The 8,271-nt window shown below is 45.4% G+C and overlaps 1 pseudogene; it reads right to left on the bottom strand.

Annotated features, from left to right (window-relative positions):
- Window positions 1-6,337: 6,337 nt before the first annotated feature.
- On the bottom strand, window positions 6,338-7,480 carry LOC119322424 (annotated as a pseudogene).
- Window positions 7,481-8,271: the final 791 nt, after the last annotated feature.

The raw sequence follows: 8,271 nt of genomic DNA on the forward strand, positions 1-8,271 counted from the left end.
TTTTTCCCTAAATCTTGGATTTGGAAGTTGGTAAAGACCCACCCCTTGTTTAAGTCAGAATGAGTCCCCGAGACATTGGCTTCCGCCAACAGTGAACTATTAAGGATCGCATCCCGTGCATATTCTACATTATAGCCTGCAACTAATTCAGCTTCCGCTTCTGGGAGATCAGACGGAGCTCGATTAGTTTCTGCTAGACGAGGAATAAGAAACATAACCAATACGGGGAACAAGGGAATACCGGACCATATCTGCTTTTGCGCCATGACAATCTCACTCGAATTACAGGGACCTACACATATTAGTACAGTATACCGGGGTCCCCGGCCAGAACCACACGTGCAAGTTTCCCTGCATGTGGCTCGTCCGTGCTTTTATCCGAGGCGCTGCATGCGACTCTGCATGGGAGAAGAGGGCTGAACTGCAAACTTTCGTGTTCAGAGCATTGCATTGTCTAAGGGAGTAGGGTGAGTAAGCTGCGCCTACCAAGCTAAGCTTTCGTCGAAAAGGCGTCACTGCTTCCTTTTCGGCGCCCGCCTTTTATTTAGATGTTGGGGCAAGGCAAGCCCAAGGAAAGTCTAGGTTGGCACTCCATCTCGGCCGGCATCCTGCTCTCGAGAGGGTGTGGTCCTTGAGCGAACTAGTCATGTGCTGTGTTGCCCCAACGCAGGGGCATTTGGTGAGGAGCTACGGTCCGGTGGTTGACAAGCCACCGATTGGAGGCGACTGGACTGGAGTGCTTTCATCAAATGATGCATGTGGGCTGAGCCATTCCCATACCAAGTGGTGGCCCGATTCGGCCTGGCCTGGTCGGAAAGAGATTCTAAATCTCGAATATGCGCACCGAGAATAGATATCTATGTTAGCTAGCGGGGGCGGGCTTTCCCCTGGTAGTCCCGCTGCTTCCTCTGACAGTCCGTCTCGTCTCATCTTTCTTTGGCTATACTTGTAGCCAGCCATATTAGCTCCACATTCCACCCATTTTGATTTCTGACGAAAAAGGCAGTCATCAGTCGCCCCCTTTCCTATTTAGCTTTGCTTGCTGCCTATTATGAGAATAGGTCCCGGTTCAAGCGGCCCGCCTTTCATCATCATCTATACCAGCTGCCACGCACGATCCCATAGGAACGATTTCATCGCCCTAGGAAGCAGAACGCGCCATCACCTACAGCCCTTTCCTCTGCCGGGGACTTTCACGAAATGAAAACGGGCGGCATCATCGTATGCTCGACATTAGTTTCCCTGGTGTATATCCCGGAGTACTCCTATGGCCGATCTGTCACCCATACATGAAGGCCTTGGCCCCGTCCCGTGTGGAGAATGCCCCCATTACGGCACGGCTTAGTCTGTTATTTTATTTTGTCAGAGTGGATTCGGACCGCCACTTCTCTGAAAGCATGGTTCTTGCCTCCCTCTCTCCTCCCTCCTTGGAGCTCGTCCATTCGTTGGGTGATCCCTTGCTCTCACATTTGAGTGTTTGCTCGTCGTTTAGGCCGGTGAGTGACATTTTTGCTCATTGCAGTCGCCTCCGGGGTTCTTCGCACCTGGGTAGTACCAGGACCCTTGTGCCCCGGACTGCACTGCCCGCCCTATGACCCAAAACTCAAAATGAGCCTTGCGACAAGACACGGACATTCCTCATGCTGCGGTTCCCTCCGGTCCATTCCCGGGTTGGGTTAGGGGAAGATCCGAGCGATTGCCTTCGCGAATCCAAACGTGCTCACAAGTCGCACAATAAGAATAAGGCCAATAGAGACTTCATAAGGGACCATTTGAGCTGCAGATCGTAATGCTCCTAGAAAGGCATATTTCGAATATAGAGGACGTTCCCAACAATCCACGAGAATATCATACCCAACTATGAACCGTACGAGCACATCCTCTGTCACCCCCACCGCGCTTACGGCTCTATACCCGAACCCAACTTGCTCTGGCCCTGGGTCCTCCCGCATCTCTTCCTCGGTAAGCGGACCGTGGAAGCTGGGGAGTATCCGCTTGGGACTGATAGAAAACAGCATATCTTTTCCCTCCTGACCCCTATAAAAATCTAGTGGAAGTCCGGTCGCGTGGGAGACATCTTTATCTGATTTTGAGGCTTCGTTGTCCGGCTCCTCCAAAATTATGTTAGGATCGGCTGGCTCATCCTCATCATCCGAAAAGAAAACAGAGACAAAACAGATTTGTTTCAATGACATGTCTAATCAGACTGAAATTGATGTCGAAGACACGATCATTCACATCAATTGAAGCAGGCAGGAAGGGCGCGGAAGCTACCGTTTAACGAATGCAATGCAAGCAAGGTAGCTTGCTTACTCTCCATCTAGCGTGCGTTGGCGGCAAGGAAGTAGGCATTGGAAAGACTAGACCATACACATTAATTAGTACAAGAAAGAGGCATTCGGGAAGCGACTAGTCGCTTCTGGCGAAGCTTAACAAAGGCCGACTACTACATATAGTACTACCAGTCATGAGCGATAGTGAAGCCGTCAGAGGCAGAAGCTGTCGCTTGACGGATGAAGCCGAGCCGATACGATAGGCGGGCGAAGTGAGCGAGACCAAGACGGGCCAGACGTGGAGTGGCGAAGGGGGCCTACTGTAACGCCCTCGATGCGGCTATATCTCCTACGTGTCGAAGCACGACTTAGAGGCATAACCATATTGAAAGCAATGTCGCAAGTGAGGTAATCTTCACACAACCCATGTAAAACATAAGGGAAAGAGATACATAGTTGGCTTACAATCGCCACTTCACACAAGTACATGAATAAAGCATTACATCATCCAGATACAATCAAGGTCCGACTACGGGACCAAAATAAAAGAAGAACCCCAAATGCGACAAAGGTCCCCGATCGACCCCAACTGGGCTCCACTACTGATCAACTAGAACGAAACAACACAAAGGGCAAGATCTTCATCGAGCTCCTCCTTGAGCTTGGTTGCGTCATCTGCACGGTAACATAGGCACCTGCAAACTGGTTTTGGAAGTATCTGTGAGCCACGGGGACTCAGCAATCTCGCACCCGCGAGATCAAGACTATTTAAGCTTATAGGAAGGATGGAGTAATGAGGTGGAGCTGCAGCAAGCGACTAGCATATATGGTGGCTACAATCGCAAAAGAGAGCGAGAAGAGAGGGCAAAGCACGGTCGATAAAAGTATGATCAAGAAGTGATCCTATAGCAACCTACGTCAAGCATAACTCCAACACCGTGTTCACTTCCCGGACTCCGCCGAGAAGAGACCATCACGGTTACACACGCGGTTGATGTATTTTAATTAAGGTCAACTTTGGGTTTTCTACAACCGGACGTTAACAAATTCCCATCTGCCCATAACCGCGGGCACGGCTTTCGAAAGATAATACCCTGCAGGGGTGTCCCAACTTAGCCCATCACAAGCTCTCATGGTCAACGAAGGAATAGACCTCCACCCGAGACGTTCCGATCAGACTCGGTATCCCGGTACAACAAGACATTTCGACAGGGTAAAACTAAACCAGCAACACCGCCCGAATGTGCCGACAAATCCCGATAGGAGCTGCACATATCTCTTTCTCAGGGCACACTCAGATGAGCAATCCGTACAACTAAAACCAAACCTCGAGTTTCCCCGAGGGGGCGCTGCACAGGGCTCTAGTTCGGACCAACACTCAGAGGAGCACTGGCCCGGGGGGGTTAAAAAAAATGATGACCCTTGAGTCTGCAGAACCCAAGGGAAAGAAAAGGCTAGGTGGCAAATGGTAAAACCAATGTTGGGCATTGCTGGAGAAGCTTTACTTAAGGCGAACTGTCAAGGGGTTCCCATTATAGCCCAACCGTGTAAGGAACGCAAAATCCGGGAACATAACACCGATATGACGGAAACTAGGGCGGCAAGAGTGGAACAAAACACCAGGCATAAGGCCGAGCCTTCCACCCTTTACCAAGTATATAGATGCATTAATTAAATAAGATATATTGTGATATCCCAACAAGTAAACATGTTCCAACAAGGAACAACATCTCCATGTTCCAACAAGGAACAAACTTCAATCTTCACCTGCAACTAACAACGCTATAAGAGGGGCTGAGCAAAGCGGTAACATAGCCAATCAACGGTTTGCTAGGACATGGTGGGTTAGAGGTTTGACATGGCAATTTGGGAGGCTGACAAGCAAATGGTAGGCATCGTAGCATTGGCATACAAAAGAGCGAGCAAACTAGCATAGCAAAGATAGTAGTGATTTCGAGGGTATGATCATCTTGCCTGAGATCCCGCAAGGAAGAAGAACGAGTCCATGAAGAAGATAAACGGAACGTAGACGAACGGGTCCTCACAAGCGCGATGTTACCGGAACCAACCCGAAGAAGCAACACCGGAAAAGGAAGCACACAACATAATAAACAACCATCACATAAACATGTCATGATGCACAATCAAGTATGATGCATGTCCGGTTTAAATATGCATGGCATGAGAAAGTGCACAAACAATCCTACAAATTAAGTGGAGCTCAATATGCAACGAGTTGCATATTGACGGAACACCACAACAAGTTATTTAGTTCGATCTCGTTTATGTACCCAACAATATTAAATGTTGGTTAACATGGCAAGAGGGTGAAGCAAAGTAAAACTACCTATCTAGTCAAGTTTAAATGAGGCCGGAAGCAACGAACAACAATTCCGGAAACTCCCCATATGCATATTTTAGATTAGGTCCTGTTCTGCCCTAAACGCAATTTTAGGGTTGTTAAACATGCAAAGTAAGGCCACCATGTTAAACTAGGCAAAATTCTACCCCATTTACATATCAAGATTATTTAATTTGGAGCTACGGTTGAATACTTATGAATTAAATCATTTTAGCAAGGCATAGGAGCAAATTTAAACAAACATCATTTTAAACATTTCAAACATGGATGAAAAAGGCAGATTATGAAAGTAGATAAAATTCTGAGCATCTTACATATATAACATGTTTTATTTGGATGCATGGTTCAAAAGTTATTAGCAGTTTAACATAGGGGCAGTTCTGTAAATATGCAGTGCACTGGTTAAATAGAAAAAAACGATCGGCGAAAAAAAACGTGACTCGGGCCGAATCTGTCTAGCCCAAATAGCAATAAAAAAAAGGAGGCGCTGGGGAGGAATGAGGAATGACGAACTTGAAGCTCCATTAGAATCTTCATGAGAATCACCGGATAAGAACATTGACGGAAAAGAATGGAGAAACTTCCCATCAATAAAATGGATACTTGAAGAAGAAATCTTAGTCCTTGAAGAAAAACAAAAGGGAGGGAGGGTGGGAAAAACAAAGGCAACTTGGAGACGGATGAAACAAACACCGTTGAGAAGAAGTGATAAATGATCTTGCAAATGTTGACGTGAACGGATCCACTTGAGGAGAGACACACCAGTTAAAAAAAAGGATTGACAAGACAGACTCGATGATCAAGAAGGATTAGTATTCACATAGGAATATGAGAACACCATTTGGAAAAGGTATGGAATCAACATTTGACTTCGAAGCAACTCGAATACCACAACTCAAAACAAAACAAAGGATTGGCTTGCAAAATAAGCCAGAACATTTTCCGGCCACTTATAAAATACTATTTCGGACATGCCGCGGGCGCGTGCAAGTGTGTCTGGGCTCAGAACGGGCAACGGAAGGAACGGGGAGGCCGGGACGAATGCAAGTTTTAAAACATGATGATGCAATGCACATGATGACATGATGAAATGAAACACACAAGCAAATGACATGGCAACTACAGCGAATAACTGGAGGACACCTGGCACATCGGTCTCGGGGCGTTACACCTACTATACGTATACGTGATTAGTAAGCGGTTCAAGACATCGAACGAAAAATCAAGTGAACTAATGAACAGTGTGATTGATCAGACAAGTACCAAGGAGCAAGAAAACATATGCGCTTTAGCAAGGGATGAGCGCGAAATCCGTTGCTTGTTCTTTCGGTAGCCTTCTTTCATTTCCGAATTTGCTTGCGAGCAGTCCTTGCATTAGTATGAGTTCGTTGACCGCGTAAGGGCGATCCATCTTGATGACGAATTCCACGATAACGAGAAATAGAAATTAATCGTTCGATGTCTGCTCGTTCTCCCCTCTTCAATTCCCAATGAACAACATGATCTTGAGCTATCATTTGTTCAATTTGGTCGATCTGATACTTAGTTAACTCATTCATCTTGATGTTCCCACTGATACCTAATCGATAACAAAGCTGAATGGCTTTATTCGGTCCAATTCCATCCATTTTTGTTGAGGCAATTCTTACTTGTTCATCGGGAAGTGATCTAGCTCCTGAGATATATGACTTTCTTATCCTTATCTTTTCCTGGTCTTCTCGGCTGGAATCTACAATCTACACCTCTCCAAACACAAACGCAATATCTTGAGTACCCGGAACCATGTTCAGTGCTGCAAAAGCGCAGCTGTAGCCCCCTAGAATCTTCGGCTCCTCGTTTTTATTCAATTATGAAATGACTCATTTTGATGGAGATTTGTAGCATCATTCAAGTAATTACAAATTGATATCGTAGAAACATGAGCTTGTGATATAGCTACACCTAATTCCAGACCGGTTAATGCTAGAACTATAAATAAGGGACCAAGATCTCCTATGAAATAGAAAATATTATTCAGAAATAGCATAGTCCAAGCAAACCCACTTAAAATCTTTACTAAACTATGACCGGCCATCATATTAGCAAATAAACGTATTCCTAAGCTTAATGCACGAAATCAATAAGAGATTAGCTCAAGGAGTACTAAGAAAGGTGCTAACGGCAGTGGGACTCCCGCAGGTAATAAGAAGCTAAAAAAATGAAGCCCATGTCTTTGAAATCCAACGATCGTAATGCCTATAAAAATGGAAAATGAAAGAGCCAAAGTAATGAGAAAATGACTTGTCACTATGAAGCTAAAGGGTATCATACCCTGGGGATTACGAAATAACGAAAAAGTAAAAGTGACCGAGATGCGAGGGAAAAACTTTTGTTTCACATTTCCGGAAAGACCACCTATTTGTTCGTTTACCAGGTTCAGCACGAAATCATAAATAATCTCGACCAAGGATTGCCATGCATTTGGCACTGACTTTGCACCTCCCTTTTTCGTAACAACAAAAAAAAGAAAAACGACCTAAACGACAGTGAGCAGCATATACAAGACTTCATTTGTAAATGATAAATAAAAGTTGCCCACATGAAGATCAATTATTGGGATAATGGCAAATTGATCCAATGGGGTTTCCGGGTAGGCACGAGGCAGATTCTGGATAAAATTATCCATACCACCACCCGCCCGAATATCCTCTAATATGCCCTGCCAAGTTTCGCCATTTCGGTGGCGGGCTCCCAATACTGTTCTAGCTAAATTGACTGCTCCCTGTTCGGACTCATTTTGGCCCAAATACTCTTCTATTTGTAAAACTATTGTGACGCCGGCAATTCGCTCAGGCGTTGGCGTTATATCCAAATTTGGCGTTATAGCAGAGTTCTGAGAGATGTTGGTTGGGAAAAATCATGTAGATCGGGAAGACGGGAACACTTACTACGAATTGGTTGATTCGTTGTAATAGCAGCAAATAGCATATTTCTATCCTTCATATCCGTAGAAAGAAATCTCATCTCCAGGTAACTCCATCTTTTTCAGCTCTGCTCGCTCACTTTTGAAAGGAGACTGATCTTGACGTCGGAGTTGGTTTTTCCAACGAAAAACAAGAACATTCTTTCACGAACTTCCATGACAAAATGCTAGTTGCCTTGTAACGCATACACTGGAGTGTTTGTCCCATCGACAAAGGCCACTATACGCGTTTTCTGAAGAGCAACATTCTCTTATAACCAAACATCGCAAAGGCAGAAAGGAGTATCCTGAACGTAAGGCCAATGGCTAGCAGACTTCGCGGAACACTCACGATATTCAGCTAAAGCTGGATGCATATTATATCTTGCCTTGGTAGAGCGAAACTTTGAACCCAACACAAGCAACTCTCCCGGTTTAGCGATATTGATGGGTTCCAGCCTCATTCCACTAGCCCTAAAAGCATTCTAAATATATAAAAGAGGGGGAATGGATTCTACAAGAAAAGGCGGGCAAAGGTAGTTCAGGGGTCAATTCTTGGAGCATAGCTCATTTCTAAGTCCCCAACCCATCTCGTGCTCGTGCTGTACACGATCGAATCTTGCGGCCGGATAGAGCAATGGAATCACCGAGTCATATGAAAAGAGGGCTCTTCTTTTTAATCTTAACACAAAGGC

Source organism: Triticum dicoccoides, chromosome 1B (genome assembly GCF_002162155.2).
Source record: "Triticum dicoccoides isolate Atlit2015 ecotype Zavitan chromosome 1B, WEW_v2.0, whole genome shotgun sequence".
Classification (NCBI taxonomy): domain Eukaryota; kingdom Viridiplantae; phylum Streptophyta; class Magnoliopsida; order Poales; family Poaceae; genus Triticum; species Triticum dicoccoides.